Below are 17,622 nucleotides of genomic sequence, written 5' to 3'. Positions count from 1 at the left end.
TTACTTTTAACCTAATGGGAATTCCCTTAAAAATAACCTGACATTATATTTTTCACATTTTAGAATTCTCTCTTTGTGTTGTGCTTTTGAAAGTTTGAAGAAAATGTGTTTGGTTAGGATCTTTTCTGGTCATTTCTATTTGGGGTCTTATGAGACTCCTGTAATTGGAATACATAGCCTTCTCCAGATTAAGATATTTTCAGCTATTATTTGCTATTATTTTATTGAATAGATTTCCTGTACCTTTACCCATCTCCTCTCTCTCAGGAATTCCCATTAGGTAAATACTTGTTCATTTAATGGTGTCCCAAAGATCATGGAGGCCATCTTCCTTTTTTTTTTTTTTTTCTTTTCTTTTTGTCTGAGAAAGATGTTTCAAAAGGCCTGTCTTCTGGTTCAGATATTCTTTCATTTGTTTGATCGGATCAGTTGCTGAGGCTTTCAACAGTTTTTAACTTAATCATTTCAGAGAGAGAGAGAGAGAGAGAGAGAGAGAGAGATCTTCCATCTACTGGTTCATTCCTCAAATGGCTGCAACAATTGACTGGGCCAGACTGAAGCCAGGAGCCAGGAACTCCATCTGGGTCTCCCCCATGGATGGCAGTGGCCCAGATTCTTGGGCCATCTTATGTTGATTTCCCTGGAACATTAACAGAGATCTAAATCAGTGACAGAGCAGTTTGCACTCAAACCTGCACTCAGATATGGAATGCTGATGTCACAAACGTTGTGGCAGTGCCACAATGCCAACACTTCTTTGCTTTATTTGACTTATGGGGTTCTTCGTCTCTAAGGCTTCTGTTTGGTTCTTTTTCAAAATCGCTTTCTTTGCAGAAATTTTCATTCATGTCATTCAACAAATTCCTAATTTTGCTTAACTGCCTATCTGTATTCCCTTATATCTCTTTGAAATTTTTTTATAATCATTCTTTTGAGTTCTTCATCAGGCATTTTCTGATCTCCCTTTCTGTGGAATCTGATATTAAAGTGTTATTGGGTCCTTTGGGGGCATCTGTTGCCTTACTTTTTCATACTTCTTGTATACCTATATTCATTTTTATGCATATATTGTGTCTATCCCTTTTGGGTGATGGTTTTCATGGACTGAATCCTTTTTTCCTAAAGATGTGTCTTAGAGTGTTGGTTTGGTAGGCTGCTTTGCCTTTGTTTCCAATTGGATGCTGAAGTGTAGCATCCCTGTGTCTTGTTCCACTGTTAAAAAATGATATCAAAAGTAGGGCTTGGGGTGCTCCTCTCCGTCACAGCAGAGGTGTGTGGAGGCCAGGATCATGGCAGTACCAAGCTCAAGTCTGGAGCATATGTGCTTTGTTACCTATGCCCACCAAGCCAAGGGTGCATTTTAGCTGGGTGGATCCAGAGTCCAGAGTATTCAGCAAAATCAAAGTGGTTTGGAGAAGGAGGCCCCACAGCCTGTGTGAGTGTGTACAACCAAGTATGACCACAAAAGTTGGGGCAACCTTAGGCAGCAGTGGGGTGGAACCTGGGACAGTTTGCTAGAACTGCTAGAACTGGATCAGGCTAGAGAAGGGAGCTAGCAACCTAGGTGATTGTGCATGACGAACTGTGCCCACCAAAGATGAGACCAGCTGGAGCCCCAGAGGGGCTGGAGACTGGGTGCTCACCAAAACTGGTGCCTGCTGGCAGATGGAGCTGTGAAACCTGTTGAGCTATGTATTTCCACAGTGCCAACCAAAACTGGGGCAGGCCTGAACTGTGCTGAAACTGGAGTCTGGATTGTTCACCAAAACCAGGTCCTGCTGGAGCAGGAACTATGCAGTCCAGGTTGGTGTGTGTAACCAAATATGCCCACCAAAGCTGATGGGCTCAAGCTACCAGAGATGGAACCAGGGACTCTCACCAAAGCCAGAGTTTATGGGAGAACAAAACTGTACAACCTGTGTGTGTGCTGTGTGTGCATAACCAAGCACACTCACCAAAGCCAGATATGCTTGACCTGCACAGGGGCCAGCATCAGGGATACACACTGAAGCCGAAGCAGGCTGAGCCACACAGCCCGGGCAGTAGATATGACCAAATATGCCCACCAAAGTCGGGGAGCCTTGAGTTGCACCAGGGCTAGAATTAGGGACCCTCACCAAAGCCTTGACTACTGGGGAAGGGAGCCGCAAAGCCCGGATGGGTGTGTCTAATCAAACACAAATCCACCAAAGTCGGAAGGTTCAGGCTTTAGTGGGGCTGGTGTCTAGTGTGCTCATAAAAATTGAAACCTGGTGGAGAAGGGAATCATGTGGCCCAGGCAGATATGGGTGTTCAGCCACACCCTCCAGAGCTCTGGAAGTTCTCCACTGTTATTGTATTGGAGCTTATTCTTTCCCTTTAGATCTAATGTTTGTTTTATAAAATTGAATACACCAGCATTAGGTACATATACATTTATAATTGTCATATCTTCTTCCTTTTTTTTTTTTTAAGAAAAGATTTGTATTTATGTAGTTGAAAGGCAGAGTTACAGAGAAGCAGAGAAAGAGAGAGGTTTTCCATCTGCTTGTTCACTCCCCAGACAGCTGCAATGGCCGGAGCTGGGCTGATCCATAGCCAGGAGCCAGGAGCTTCTTCTGGGTCTCTCACATGGGTGCAGCGGGCCAAGCATTTGAGCTGTCCTCTACTGCTTCCCCAGGTGCATCAGCAGAGTGCTGGATAGGAAGTGGAGCAGTTGGTACTTGAACCAGCGCCCACATGGAATGCCTGCACTGCAGGCAGCAGCTTTACCTACTATGGCACAACACTGGCCCCGTCATATCTTCTTGTTGAATTGATACCTTGATCATTATATAGTGACCATTGTTTTGTATTCAAAGTCTAATTTGTCTGATATCACTATTTCTGCTTGGTTTTGGTTTCTGTTTGCACGGAGTATCTTTTCCCATCCTTTCAAGAAGTGAACTTCATGTAGACAAATATTTTTGCATCTTTTTAAAAAATATTTATTTACTTGAAAGGCACTGATAAGGAAAAAGATGGGGTGGGGAGGGAAGAAGAAAGAGAAAGAGAGAGAGATCTTTCATTTGCTGGTTCACTTCCCAAATGTCTAGCTGTGGCCAGATGAGGTTGAAGCCAAGAGCCAGGAACTCTATCCAGGTCTCCCATAAGGGTGGCAGGGCCCAAGCACTCGGACCATCATCTGCTGCTCCCAGGTGCGTTAGCAGGAAGCTGGAACAAAATCAGAGTAGCAGAGTAGCCAAGTGCTCTGATAGAGAATATGGCATACAAAGTCGCAGCTTAATCTACTGTGCTGCAACTCTCACCAGATCTTGTTTCCTTTTTGTCTATTATTTTAAAAAATGCTACTTATTTATTTATTTTTGAAGATTTATTTATTATTTGAAAGGCAGAGGTAGAGAGAGAAGTCTTCCATCTGCTGGTTCACTCTCCAAATGGCTCTAATGGCCAGAGCTGCGCCAATCTGAAGTCAGGAATATGGAGCTTCTTCTGGGTCCCCCACGTGAATGCAGGGGCCCAAGCACTTGGGCCATCTTTTACTGTTTTCTCAGGGTACAGCAGGGCGCTGGATTGGAAATGGAGCAGCTGGGACTCCATCCTGCCAGAGCGCAGGTGGCAACTTTATTTCCAGTGCCACAGTGCTGGCTCTTCTTTTTGTCTGTTCAACTAGTCTATGTCTTGTGATTGGGGAATGTAGCTTTTTTCCACTACAGGTAATTATTGCTAAGTAATTACTTAGTTTTGTCATTAAATTTTTTTCTCCTTTTTTGAATATCCTTTGTTCTATTACAGATGGGTTTTATACTCTCATATGTTTTCATGATGATTATTAACTTTCTTTTGCTTCTCTGTGTAAGAATTGCTTAAGCATCTTTTATAAGACCCATCTGGTGATAAAGAATTTCCTCTATTTTTGCTCATCTTGGAATGTCTTCCTTTTCCTTTCATTTATGAAAGATAACATTGCTGGATAAAGTATTCTTAAAGTTGGCATTTTTTCACTTTTCAGAATTAGGAATGTATCATTCCATTCCTTTCGGTAAAATTTCTGAAGAAATAAATGCTGTTAATCTAATGTGATTCCCTTAAAAGTGACCAGGTGCTTTTGTCTTGCAGATTTTATAATTACCTCTTTGTGTTGTACTTTTGAGAGTTTGGTAATTCTATGCCATGGTCAGGATCTTTTCTGATGTCTATTTGTGGCACTTTGGGCTTCCTTTACTTAGATGCCTATATCCTTCTCCTGGCTGGGGACCTTTCAGCTATTATGTCATTAAGTAGGTTTTCTAATCCTCTACTCCTTTCACCAACAGTAGTACACACCATTTGGATGTTTTTTTCATTTAATGGTGTACCAAGATCTCAAGAGGTTGTCTTCATTTTTGTATTTTTTTTTACTGAAAATTTTTTTGCATGACTCATATATTTGTAGGCTTTCAGATATTGTTTATTCTGCTTGGTCTGGTTTGTGGCTGAGGATTTCAGCTGTGTTTTTTATTCAAGTTAGTGATATCTTCATTTCCAAGGATTCTGTTTGGTTCTTTTTCAAAGTATTTTATCTCTTTGCTGAACTTATCATTCATATCTTGCATTGTTTTCCTATTTCATTCAAATATCTTTTTAGGCCGGCACCATGGCTCACAAGGCTAATCCTCCGCCTGCGGCGCCAGCACCCTGGGTTCTAGTCCTAGTCGGGGCGCCAGATTCTGTCTGGGTTGTTCCTCTTCCAGTCCAGTTCTCTGCTGTGGCCCGGGAAGGCAGTGGAGGATGGCCCAAGTGCTTGGGCCCTGCACCCCATGGGAGACCAGGAGGAAGCACCTGGCTCCTGGCTTCCGATCGGCGCACTGCACCGGCGTAGTGGCCATTTGGAGGGTGAACCAACGGCAAAGGAAGACCTTTCCTCTCTGTCTCTCTCACTTCTTCTCTTCTTCTTCTTCTTCTTTTTTTTTTTTTTTTTTTTTTGACAGGCAGAGTGGACAGTGTGAGAGAGAGAGAGACAGAGAGAAGGTCTTCCTTTGCCATTGGTTCACCCTCCAATGGCCGCTGCGGCTGGCGCGATGCGGTCGGTGTGATGCGGCCGGTGCACCGCGCTGATCCGAAGCCAGGAGCCAGGTGCTTCTCCCGGTCTCCCATGGGGTGCAGGGCCCAAGCACTTGGGCCATCCTCCACTGCACTCCCTGGCCACAGCAGAGAGCTGGCCTGGAAGAGGGGCAACCGGGACAGAATCCGGCGCCCCAACCGGGACTAGAACCCCGGGTGCCGGCACCTCAGGTGGAGGATTAGCCTATTGAGTCACAGTGCTGGCCTCTCTCTCACTTCTAACTCTGCCTGTCAAAAAAAAATAAAAAAATAAATAAATAAAAAAAAGAAACAAATATATTTTTATATTCTCTTCTGTGAGCACCTTATGGTCATTCTTTTGATTTCTTCATCAGGCATTTTGTTGATCTGATTTTGCTTGGAGTCTGTTACTAAAGCATTGTTGTGTCCCTTTGGGGACATCTTATTGCCTTGTTTTTTCACACTTCCTGTGTCTTTATATGCACATCTGGTAGATTAGTTGTTTCTATCACTTTTTTAAAAAACTTTTATTTAATGAATATAAATTTCCAAAGTACAGCTTATGGATTACAATGGCTTCCCCCCCATAACTTCTCTCCCACCCGCAACCCTCCCCTTTCTCGCTCCTTCTCCCCTTCCATTCACATCAAGATTCATTTTCATTTCTCTTATATACAGAAGATCAGTTTAGTATATATTAAGTAAAGATTTCAACAGTTTGCACCCAAATAGAAACACAAAGTGAAAAATACTGTTTGAGTACTAGTTATAGCATTAAATCACAATGTACAGCACATTAAGGGCTGAGATCCTACATAAGGAGTAAGCACACAGTGACTCCTGTTGTCGACTTAACAATTTGACACTCTTGTTTATGGCCTCAGTAATCACCCTAGGCTCCAGTCATGAGTTGCCAAGGCTATGGAAGCCTTTTGAGTTCACCGATCTATCACTTTTTTTTAAAGATTTTGTTTATTTATTTGACAGCTAGAGTTACAGACAGTGAGAGGGAGAGACAGAAAGGTCTTCCATCTGTTGGTTCACTCCCCAAATGGCCACAATGGCCAGAGCTGGGTGGATCTGCAGCCAGGAGCCAGGTACCTCTTCCCAGTCTCCCATGCAGGCACAGGGGCCCAAGCATCTGGGCCATCCTCCACTGCTTTCCCAGGCCACAGCAGAGAGCTAGATTGGAAGAGGAGCAGCCAGGACTCGAACCAGCGCCCATGTGGGATGCTGGCCCCACAAGCAGATGATTAACCTACTGCGCCACGGCACTGGTCCCTCTATCACTTTTAATAAGTGAATATCATGGTAAAAAACTTTTTCCTGAATATGCGTCTTCAGGTACCTGTTTGGTAGATTACTTTGACTTTATTTCCAGTTGGATGCTGTAGAATAGTTTCCCTATATCTTCTTCCATAGCATTGATGGCATCAGTGGTAGGAGCATGGGGTCTTCTACTTAGTCCCAGCCAGGGTGTGTGGGTCTTGGTAGCAGCCCATAGGATAGGATTCAGGGTCATGGGTGTGTTGGCCTAGAGTCCAATGTAGCTGTGGTTGTGAGAGTCCTGAAGGGGTTACTTGGGCATCTACATTGGCAGGAGTGTGTTTATAGTCATAGTAGCACTGGCTCAAAATCTGGCGTTGGCACAAAAGTCTCTGCAGCACCAGTCCCATGTTTTCTTTGCACTCATCTCCCTTTTCTTCTCCCAAGTAGACAATTATTCTCTCCATGTCATGCTGCCTGGGGTTGAGGGAGGCATGGAATGAGCAGTCCTACGTCTACTTACGTTCTGCAATACTTTTATCAGATCTAGAGCCCATGTCCTGTCAAGACCAGCACAACACAGGGAAGAGTCAAGGTTTACTATGCTATGGGTTGCCTGCTGCTGAGGTTGACTTGCAAACCAAGATGACTGCTGCCAATCACAGGTGATGCTGTTTGGGATGTAAATCCCATTGACTGGGAACATTGATCTCTACTTGGGACTAGGGCAGGTCCAGGGGCCCCATCTACAGGCAGTGACCTGGGAAGAAGAACCTTTAATATCTGCCTTTTGATAGTTTTGCCATACCCAAGATAACATCCTGGTGCTTTCTTTGATGCCCTATTTCTCAGTGACTTAAATCTGGCTTGTTGCTGTTTGTCTGTAGTTGGTGGAAGAGTTGTGAAGGCAATCTCTTATCTTCCCAGGTTGACACTAACTGGGAGTGTACCTTGTTCTCACAGTTGCTAGTTCCTGTGCAGCATCAGGGTATTGGCCATCCTCGCACAATGCTAGCAGTGATACAGTCTAAAATGAGTCTGCCGCATTAGACCATAGTTCTATGTTTGATCTTGGGGCAAATCTAGAGGATTCATCTGAGTACTGGCAGGGGGATACAGGCCTTTCAGCATTACCTGGTGCTCGATGACACTGTGGCAGTTCTGGCTGTAGCTTCAAGGCAAATTCCTCTGTTCACTTTCTCATCCTTCTGCATAGAGGCTGAAGTCTTGCTCCACAGTCTGCTGGAGGTTGGGGGAGGGACAGCGGTTATGATTCTTGGTGGCCTACGTAGGGAGGGTCCAAAGACTCAGACTGCAGGCATTGGCCTAGTGGGACCCTCTCTAACTCTAGGTTTCACTGTGTTAGACCAGGTACTGGGTTTCAAGTCTAAGGTCTGAACATTATTCCCTCTATTTCTCTCAGGTAGAAGGCATCTCTCAAGGCAGTGCTACTGGGAGGTAGGGTAGGGTGATGTGGGGACAACTCTTTCCTTTCTGCTTTCTTCAGTGAGTCTCTTCTTATTATACCATAACCAGATACTGTGGTCTCTCACCTGGCTTCCTTGATGCCTGTGAAGGTGACATGATGTGTGAATAGCTCTTCAAATTGGCGTCTCTGTGGAGAGTTGATTGCTGGAATGTCTCACTCAGCTGCCATCTTGCTGTACTCTTCCTATTTATTTTTGATTGGTGAATTATTCATGCTTCTTGCTTCACTCTGTTCCTCCTTGCCACTCACTTTAGATTAGCTTCTGTTTGCTATGATAGTGTCTATATCATAATCTAAGAAAAGGAAGGGAACAATGGTGGAATTTCAATAATTTCAAATCCCTAATATTTTTAAATAACTATAAAGTTTTGATATATGAGAATTGTTTTCATTTTATAAGAAGTTTATTTAAGCAGTGAGATATTTGACTTGAAGAAAAACTATCTAAGACTCATTTTTTTAAAAGTAATTTACCCCTACTTAAAGACATATTTGACCTACACATAACAGCTCTGTACAAAAAAGTTAGAAAATTGTCTTTGGATTTAGAATGATAAATGAAAAACATTAAAACTTTCTGAACAAGGTATGCAAGGATTTTTATGTAGTTGTTTTTGTTAAAACATGAGAGCAAAATAACTTACTAGAACATAAAAATAAGAGCTGAAGAAACATGCCATCAATGGAGAAAGGGTATTATTTTCACAGAACCAGTATTTTTCTTCATTGCATCTCCATTTGATGTCAATCAAAACATACCATTGGGAATTTAGTTTAAAAAAGAAAGGAAAAGAAAAATATGCAATATGCTTGTGCACATCCACCAGTTACTTATGTACAATAAAGGAGTAGAGAAGGAGGAAATGAAAGAAAAGATAAAGCTATACCATAGCAGTCAGGACGTGGTGGAACCAAATTGCGATTTTCCAGTTGAGAATGTATTCTGGGTCTGTAGGCACAGAGCTCTGGAGTAAAGCAGCAGGTTCCTTTAGTAGACACCTCCTGTGCACTGCTGGAGCACAAGTGTGCCTTCATTCTTCGGGTCCAGCTGTGCAGGTATCTGATTTATTGATTGACTCCTTGTCAAATCAGAATCTGAGCTACCTTACTGACAAACTTTGTCGTTCATAACAGACTTTCCTTAGCTTACTTAGTGGTGCATGCCTCTTAACCTTAAGAGAACCACAGGACCACCCTGCCCCACAACCTTCAAATCAATGATTGTTGTTCTCAGTCTTGACTCCTTCCTTGGGCTTTTCGTTGTCCCTGGTGAATGCCACTATCTCCTCAGCTGCCATGTCACAAAAGAGGTGCCAGGTCTGCACCCAACCAGCACACAAGCGGCACCAGGAACAACTGATATATGAGAATTAGAAATTAATGACTATAATTATGTTTTCAGATTTAAGAAATACCATGTTGACAGTTTAAGATTTACTAACAAAGAACTTCTTGTCATTTATTTAAATGTTTTCCTCACTATAGATCCATTTTTATATAGTTCATTGTAGGTTACTATGCCATGAATTTTTTAAAAAGATTTATTTATTTGAAAGGTAGAGTTAAACAGAGAAACAGATAGAGAGATCTCGCATCTGCTGGTTCACTCCCAAAGTGGCCACAATGGCCAGGACTGGCTTTGGCCTTATCTAGACCTGGCTGTTTTAGCTGTTTGGGAGAGTAAACCAGTGGATGGAAGATGGAAGATTTCTCTCTCTCTCTCTCTCTCGCACTAAATTTCAAATAAGCAAATAAGTCTTTTAAAAGCACAAATTCAGAATACTTGGAGATAATTTTTGTATAGCCCCATATGTGTTTATGAAATTAAATTTATTTTACAAATCTTCCCCCAGAGATACCAAAGGCTCTAAATTGTTTGATTGGCAATTTCTTCTGAACATTTAAAGAAGGAATAATGGCATCATAGTATGTTCTTTCTAGAAAACAGAGAAGGATAAAATGCTTTCCAACTCATTTTAAGAGACCAACATAACTCTGATATCACAACTTAATGAATACAAGTTAAAAAAACTATGGGATTATAATCTTGATTAATGCAGATGAAAGAAACCTTAATTAAATACATAACAAATCCAATCCAGAAAAAGGTAAAAATAAAATGTGAGTTACTAGATTTTTCTTTTCTTTCTCTTTTGTGTATCTTCTGCAGTGTTGAGATTTATATTCTTGTGAGTCTTCATGATGCATGCTTTTGTGTACTTTTACTTCCAACACAAGATTCCTGTAAGCATTTCTTGTAAGCTTGTCTAGAGTTGCTCAATCCCTTGTTTTTGCTTGCCATGGAAAGTCTTTATTTCTCCTGCATTTCTGGAGAATAGCATTGCTGGGTATAATATTCCTAGCTGGCAAGTATTACTTTCAGGACTTTGAATATGTCCATCCTGTTCTCTCCTGTCCTGTAAGATTTCTATCAAGAAGTCTGCCATTAATGTAAGGGGATTCCCTAGTTAGTGACTTGATACTTTTCTATTACTGCTTTAGGATTCTGCATTTGTCTTATATTTTTGAGTTTGTCCTGTAACATGACTTATAATCCAGTAGTGGTCTTTTGAGCTTCCTGGACTTGGATGCCATCAGGGAAGCAGGAAGGTACGCAGGACCACCTAGGTCCATTTTTTCCCTCAGCATTTGGAAAAATTTCAAAATTATTTAATAGATTTTTTTCTGCTCTTGTCTTCTTGTAGAACACCCATACTGTGAATGTTTGCTTGTTTAATGGTATCTCAAAGATCTTGAAGGATTTTTTTCATTCTTTTAATTTTTTCTTTTTGTCTGACACAAAATGGAAATTGACAGGTTTCCTGATAAAAAATTCAAAACAAATGTTGAAAAATCTGTCTCTAAGGTCAGAAATGATCTGTTGTTGAGCTCTCAGTACTTTTTATTCATTTGTTGGGTTCTTTGGCCCCAGGTTGCTGATTAGTTCTTTTCTATGTCTTTTTTTGCTGATTTTTTCATATCATGAATCGTCTTCCTAATTTTAATGAATTGTTTATATTCTCTTGTATATCACTAAGTTTCTTTAAAATTATTGTTTTGAATTCTTTATCAGGCAACCTGTCAATTTCCATTTTTGTGTTTTATTTTCAGAGTGCTATTGTGTTCCTTTGAAGATATCATGTTATCTTGTTTGTCTATGCTTTTTATATTCTTGTGTTTTGTTTGTGTGCATCTGATGGGATAGTTGCTTTTACCAGTTTTACAGGTAGCTTTCATACTAAAAGACTTTCTGCTGGTTGTGTTGCCCTAGGGTATTTGAGTAAGCTGTGCTGGCTTTGATTCCCATTGGACAATATCCTGCAGTGTCCATATGGCTTCTTCAACTGGAGTCAACACTCGTAATGTCTGAGGATATCTTAGTATCCTAGGCAGTAAGAGTTGTGGGGCTGCTCCACCATTTGGGATATTGTTCTTGAAGATATAATGGTTTCATTAAGTTAACATGTACAAATGCCATCTTACTAGTTAAAGTGATCAGTTTCAGTTCACAATTGATCATAATGATAGGATTAAGTGCCAGAGGGATCACATAAATAAGACTAGTGTCTGCTAATAATAATTGATAGAATTAAAAAGGAGAGAATGACCCAATGTGGTAACCAGGATACACAGCAAACTCATAGAATGGCAAATGCCCTAAACAGCACTCTGGCCTAAGAATCAGCTCTTAAGGCATTCAGATCTGGCTAAAAAGCCCATGAGAGTTTCTCAGGCATGGAAAGCCAAGACACTGTGGCAAAAAATGACCTAAATGAAAGATCTCTGTGAGTGAGATCCCAGTGGAAAGAACATGTCATCAAAGAAGGAGGTACTTTTTTCTGAAGGGAGGAGAGAACTTCTACTTTGATTATGGCCTTGCCTAAATAAGGTCAGAGCTGGTGAACTCAAGAGGCTTCTATAGCCCTGGCAGCTCATAACAAGAGCCTCGGGTGATTACTGACGTCATAAATAAAGAGTGTCAATTGTTAAATCAACAACAGGAGTCACTGTGCACTTACTCCCCATGTAGGATCTCTGTCCTTAATGTGTTGTACTATGCGAATTAATGGTAAAAGTAGTATTCAAGCAATACCTTTATACTGTGTGTGTCTGTGTGGGTGCAATCTGTTGAAATCTTTACTTAGTATATATTATGTTGATCTTCTGTATATAAAGATAATTAAAAATGAATCTTAATGAAGAACAAGGTAGGAGAAGGGGGAGGAGATGGGATGGTTTGCAGGTGGGAGGGTGGTTATGGGGGAAAAACTGCTATAATCCAAAAGTTGTACTTTGGAAATTTACATTTATTAAATAAAAGTTTTCTAAAAGATTACTAATTAAAAAAGAAGATATAATGGGTTTGCTGGCAGCTCTGGCGTGCTGTGCCCCAGCTACAGATGTGGGGCATCTGTCAGTTTCTGTGGGTTGTGAGCCCAGATAGATATTGCGTCACTTGTCCCAGAGTAGAAAGTGGGTGGCCTTCAGCATCTGAGGGCCACATGAGGCTGGGCCACACCAGTATGTCCAGACACAGCACCTGCCAGTGTCCAAGGGCTGCATGGGCAATTGCACAGGGCCTCTTGGGACTGACCTGCTCACAGAGCTCTGCTGAGATGCTTCTGGGTTCCAGGGTGGGAGAGAAAGGGCAAACATTCCCTTCTTAGGGCTTCAGGTGTCTGAGTTTCTGAGGACAATTGCTTCTTGGGTCCTTAGGAGAGTGATCAATTGCTTGCCTCGATAGAACCAGGCCATTAAGGGAGGCCTGCTCATGTGCTTTTTAGAGCTGGGGTGGGTGGACGGAGCCATTCATTTGCTTCCCTGGGCTTCTGTGCACCAAGCTGCTCAGGACTAGTTGTCTGAACGCTTTCTAGGTCTGAGGGTGCCTGGGCAGGGCCACGTGGATACTTCCAAGGCAGAAGGAAGGTAGGTAGGGCCACCTGGTTTTTTCTTTGGAGTGGGTGAATGGATAGAGACAACTAGTTGCTTCTGGGGCAGCAGGAGGGTAGGTGGACCAACAAACTGTGTTTGTTTGGAGAGTCTCTGTAGCCTGTGACACTCAGGGATATGCTGCCCAGATTTGCCTGAAGCTGGGGATGGGAGTGTGGGGCCTCCTGGTTAGTTCATAGTGCTTGGCTGGTAGAGCTACTTGGGCTTCCTGGCTGCTTCATAGGACCCTGAGTGGGTAGCATCTCATGATGGCAGCATGCAGTGAGAGCCTGGGTGGTAGAGGGCACAACCGGGCTGGGATATGTCTCTGGGGCAATGCAGCAGTGTGGTAGCTTAGAAGCATCCCAGATGGCAGAGAGGGCCACAGGGTTCTCCAGTGATAAATGTCTCAGCATCTGTGGTGTGTGTGGGGACTGCTCAGGGCCTCCTGCTCACCTGTCCTCACGGAGCAAAGTTCTTGTGTCAGGTGGGTCTTGAGAAACAGAATGCCAAGTGCTGTGTGCTCAGTTTCTTCTCATGCTCTTGCTCAGCAGTGTCTAGTCCTGTGCTCACTTTCCTGCCCAACTGCCTACTGGGGGATTCTTCTGTGTTATGCTGCCTGATGTTGGGGAAGATTCCCTTGGCTACCTGGTTAAAATGGTTCCAGATGCTCCATCCATGGACACTGGCCTGGGATCAGGGGCCATGGGGCTCTGACTGTCACTGGCTTCACTGTGGCGGGCCTGTACTTAGAAATTTGCTTAATTCCCTCTCCCTTGCTGGAGCAGAAGACATCCCTCTTCATGCAGTACTGCTTGTAGCTGGTGGAGATGGGCAGGGGGTAGTGATATGGGCAACTCTTTCCTTCCTGCCTTCTTCAATATGTCTTTTTAAAATTATTATACTAAAACCAGGCACTACAGTTTCTCACTTGGCTTCCTCAGTTCTTGTGAAATTAGATTGGCACATGAATTGGTGTCTCTCATTAAGTGCATTCTAAGTCAATAGATGTGACTCCTGTTCTCAAGGAGCTTACCCTTGTTCTAATCTTTATGTACAGCACAGTTAAACCTAACTTCATCCTTTGGGATTTTGCATCCTTAAGTATGTACACATGATCAGAATATTTATTAACTCTCCACCTCTGCCTCTAATATTTTGTTTTAACATCTTTTCCTTCTTATGGCCATCACAATGGCTTATGTGGTAAGAAACACTTATCTCTCCAGCAAGAAGTCTGGAGAAAGGACAGTTCCAGGGTTGATGAACTCAGCAGCTGAGCAGCGTATCAGGAGTTGGGGCCTTCTCTCTTGCTTCTTTACTATTCACAGGGCAGCTTCCTTCATGGCCCTGGCTGGCGGCAGTACAAGGAGTCACAAGCAGATGATAATATTTAGAGGCAGGTTAAAGAAGAATTTCCTCCCAGGACTTCTTTCTTTATCAGTGAGGGCCACCTTTACTCCAAGCCCCCAAAAGATTTCCTCTCATCTTGCAGGCCAGAACTACATCATGTGCCTAAACCAATCACTCCAAGGGGACTAGGATTGCATGACTGTCTTAGATCAATTGCGCTTTACCCCAGAGACTGGGGAGAGAGTCTTCCGTTCCAGAGCTTGTGATGGTGGGGGTCTAGGGGGCTGGTAGTGTGGTGTTGGCAGCTGTAAGTATCTCTTAAAATCAGTCACAATATTCAATGGCTTAGCCCATCTGTATAATAAGACAAAGAGAATAGCTTAGCTGTTGGTCTTGAGGTATGGGGGAAAAGCCAGGAGAGAGCAGGAGACACAATTGTGTTTTTTTCTTTTCTTTTCTTTCTTTCTTTCTTTTTTTGAGGGAAAATCAGATGAACTCTTCTATAGCCCTAGATGTAAAGAGAACTTTTAGGGCAGAAAGTAGAATGAAGTTCCAGAGAGCTGTCCATCATGAAGGGAATTCACTCACGTTTTAGTTGAAAGGAGAGAGAAAGGGCAACTTGTGCTCAGTGAACTCTTTCATGAGACACGCCTGTGCTTTAGGGAGGAAATGTGCCTTCTAGTGAGTGAACAAATACATAGACTTTTCCATCATGGCCAGAACAAGTGCTGGCTTCGGCAGCTTCCCAGTTAATGAACACTTGGAGATTTTTGGTTTTGCGGTAGGCTTTTTGGTGAAGTCCTAAAGGAAGCGCTTGGCGTGGTAGAGGACTCGGACACTTGGTATTTTCTCCATGTGTCCTCTGAGGAGCCCTCTGGAAAAGGGCTGGACATGGTCCTCCTAAAGCCAGCTCTCTTCTTGCCGTGCCACTGGAGTTTGGCAAAAACCTCCATGAGCACTCACCATTTCTAGCCATGCACACAAGTCATTTATCCTTTTCTTATTTGTACAGATAGAAAAAACCATGAATTCACATGACTATTAGAGATTTTTTATTCAGGCAATATTTTTCTTTAAGGTAATTGGGGCAAATAATCCTTGGTTAATCTCTCAAAAGTATCACCTGCCCCCTGTATACACAAAGTGAGCCAATTTCAAGGGAATGAAATTAACCATGCTTTTCTTAAATTTCCAAAGTCAATCTCAGAAGTCGGTCAGTTCACCACTGCTTCTAGGAAGAAAACAGCTCGCCTCTTGGGAAAGAGAACAGTAAATTTGCAAAATGAGTAAGTCTCCAGGGATGCCTCTTTTTGCTACTGTCATACATTTTTTTTCAGAACAGTTGAGACTCTGATAAAATAAATATGTCATGTTATTTAGGACGAGATGACAAGCTGAGAGTCACCAAGCAGGTGACACGCTGCCCTTGACTTGGCACGTTTCCATGGTGTCTGTGGCTGATAGGGATCTCATATTAAGCGAGATGCAGACTGCGTTTCCTCTGTCAGCTCAGTGACACGATTTCAGGCAAGGAAGGTAGAATGCCTCTTTGTCAGCCAGGGGTGATTATGGTGGCTATCACCTGTCTTAGTAGCCCTCCCTTCCTCTGCGAAATGTGGGCAAATGAGATTTCATGCTTTATCATCAGGCTGCCAGATGGGGTTGCAAGTAACTATGTAAAAATCTCATGCTCTGTGGCACAACAGTTGATGTTTGCAAGGAAAAATCAGTGTCTTAAAGCTTTTGATGGAGGATGTTGCAAGTTTGTGTAAGACTTTACGTTGTCGTGCTTAGCCGTGGGACTCCTACACCTGCATGTTGACAGAGGCACGGTAAATTACTGGCAAAGCCCTATGCAGAAGCCCCTGAGCTTTGCCTGCTGCTTCATAATCTTCAGAAATTACAGAAAAACATGCATGGACTTGTTTGTCACTTCAGACTCCTTGGGGTATACTAACAGTCTGAGATGCCACTCCTCGTAACATTAGAGCGCTTTACCGAATTCTTGGTAGAACAGTCGTTCTGTAGAATATGTTACCAAGCAAGTGTTTCTCTAGAATCCACTTTATTACCAGAGAGGACCTAATAGGACATTCAACACCCAACAAAAATGTTAAATTGTCTGTTAGGAGACGGGAACCAGATGTTCCCCCTTTCTAAATTGCAGTGGTATTTAAAGACACCTTTAAACACCTGTAGGCAGCACAGAGCGCGTGCCTGTGAAGCTGCTACCAAAAAGCTGCCCTTTATTCTGCCGTTGACTTGCTCTTTGTAGGAGCAGCCAGTGCCTGCTCTGGGTTGTCTTTTGGGGATGAGATGACTTCAGAATGGAAAGATCTGGAGAAAATTTAAAATGAATAAGCTGTTAAAAGACTCAGGTTTTAGGAAATCTGACAACTCTGTAACCCAACTTTTATTTATCAGAAGGAAAAAAGTTAAGATATTACCAGCCAAACCTAGAGCTGGATAAGGACAACATCTAAGTTCTCTTCCTTAGGCTCTCAACTCCTAACTTAGAATATTGATGATTTTTTTTAACCCTAAGCAGTCACTAAGAGATGGGGTGGGGAAACCTACACAGTTGTGTACTGATTGTAACATCAACACTTCTAGGCCTTCAACCTCAAAGAAGAAACGAGCTTGACCTATGATTGCTATTCTTCCACCATAAAGCCACTAGAGAGAAAGGCTTGTTTGAATTAATGAAAAGTTTGCAGTTTAGTCACATTTTAAAGAATGGTACAGGCCCTCCTATCCAACTGATCAGGGCTTGGTACTCTGTTGTCATTAAATTATGCATCAACTTTAAACATCTAATTCTAGACTTTATCCATTTTTTAAATGTAAAACCAACATCTAGTGTCCTCTGGTGGAGGCCCTTCATCTTGTTTCATAAACTGTTATGTCTATAGTATATTGATTATGTTTTCATGATGTATCTTCTATAACATGGAATGAGAATTTAGTCATCTGAATTCAGACTACTGGAGTTTTACATCTTAAAAATTTTTATTTTTGTTTATTTGGGAGACATAAACAGAGAGAGACAGAGATCTATCTGCTGGTTTCCTCCCTATGTGCCTGCAAGGGCTGGAACTGGGCTAGGCTGAAGCTGGGAGCTGGGAATTCAATCCATGTCTCCCTTGGGGGTGGCAGGAACTCCATTACTTGAGCCATCTCCACTGCCCACCAACCCCCAGCCCCTGCTGTATCTGCATTGCCAGGAAACTGGACTCAGAAGCCAGAGCTGGAGCCAGAACTCAAGCCCAGGTCTTCTAGGATCTGGCATGCAGATCTCAATGGAATAAAGTCTTAACCACTTTGCTAGATGACCTTTCCTGCTTTTTACTTTTTAAAACTGTGTTTTCAAAAAAATGATGATTTTTCCTTTTCTTTCTTCTTTTTCTCTTCCTTCCTTGCAGTGTGTTATTGTCAAGGTTTCAGTGAATATCTGACAGTTTTCCTGGCAAAAACAATTCTCACACTCACACACTATCGATTTAAGTCCTATTTAAGGCACGCGTTTTGTAGTACTCAGCACA

The 17,622-nt window shown here is 42.5% G+C and overlaps 1 protein-coding gene across 13 annotated transcripts in view; it reads left to right on the top strand.

The window, feature by feature from the left end:
* The window catches only part of NEK11 (NIMA related kinase 11), a 332,098-nt gene that overhangs the window by 39,788 nt on the left and 274,688 nt on the right, over positions 1–17,622 (top strand). The gene's annotated exons all lie outside the window — the stretch shown is intronic.

This window comes from Oryctolagus cuniculus, chromosome 4 (genome assembly GCF_051225735.1).
Source record: "Oryctolagus cuniculus isolate XC-2025 breed Fujian yellow rabbit chromosome 4, ASM5122573v1, whole genome shotgun sequence".
Lineage (NCBI taxonomy): Eukaryota > Metazoa > Chordata > Mammalia > Lagomorpha > Leporidae > Oryctolagus > Oryctolagus cuniculus.
The sequence above is the reverse complement of the archived record's forward strand: the minus strand, read 5'-3'. Positions and strand labels throughout refer to the sequence as shown.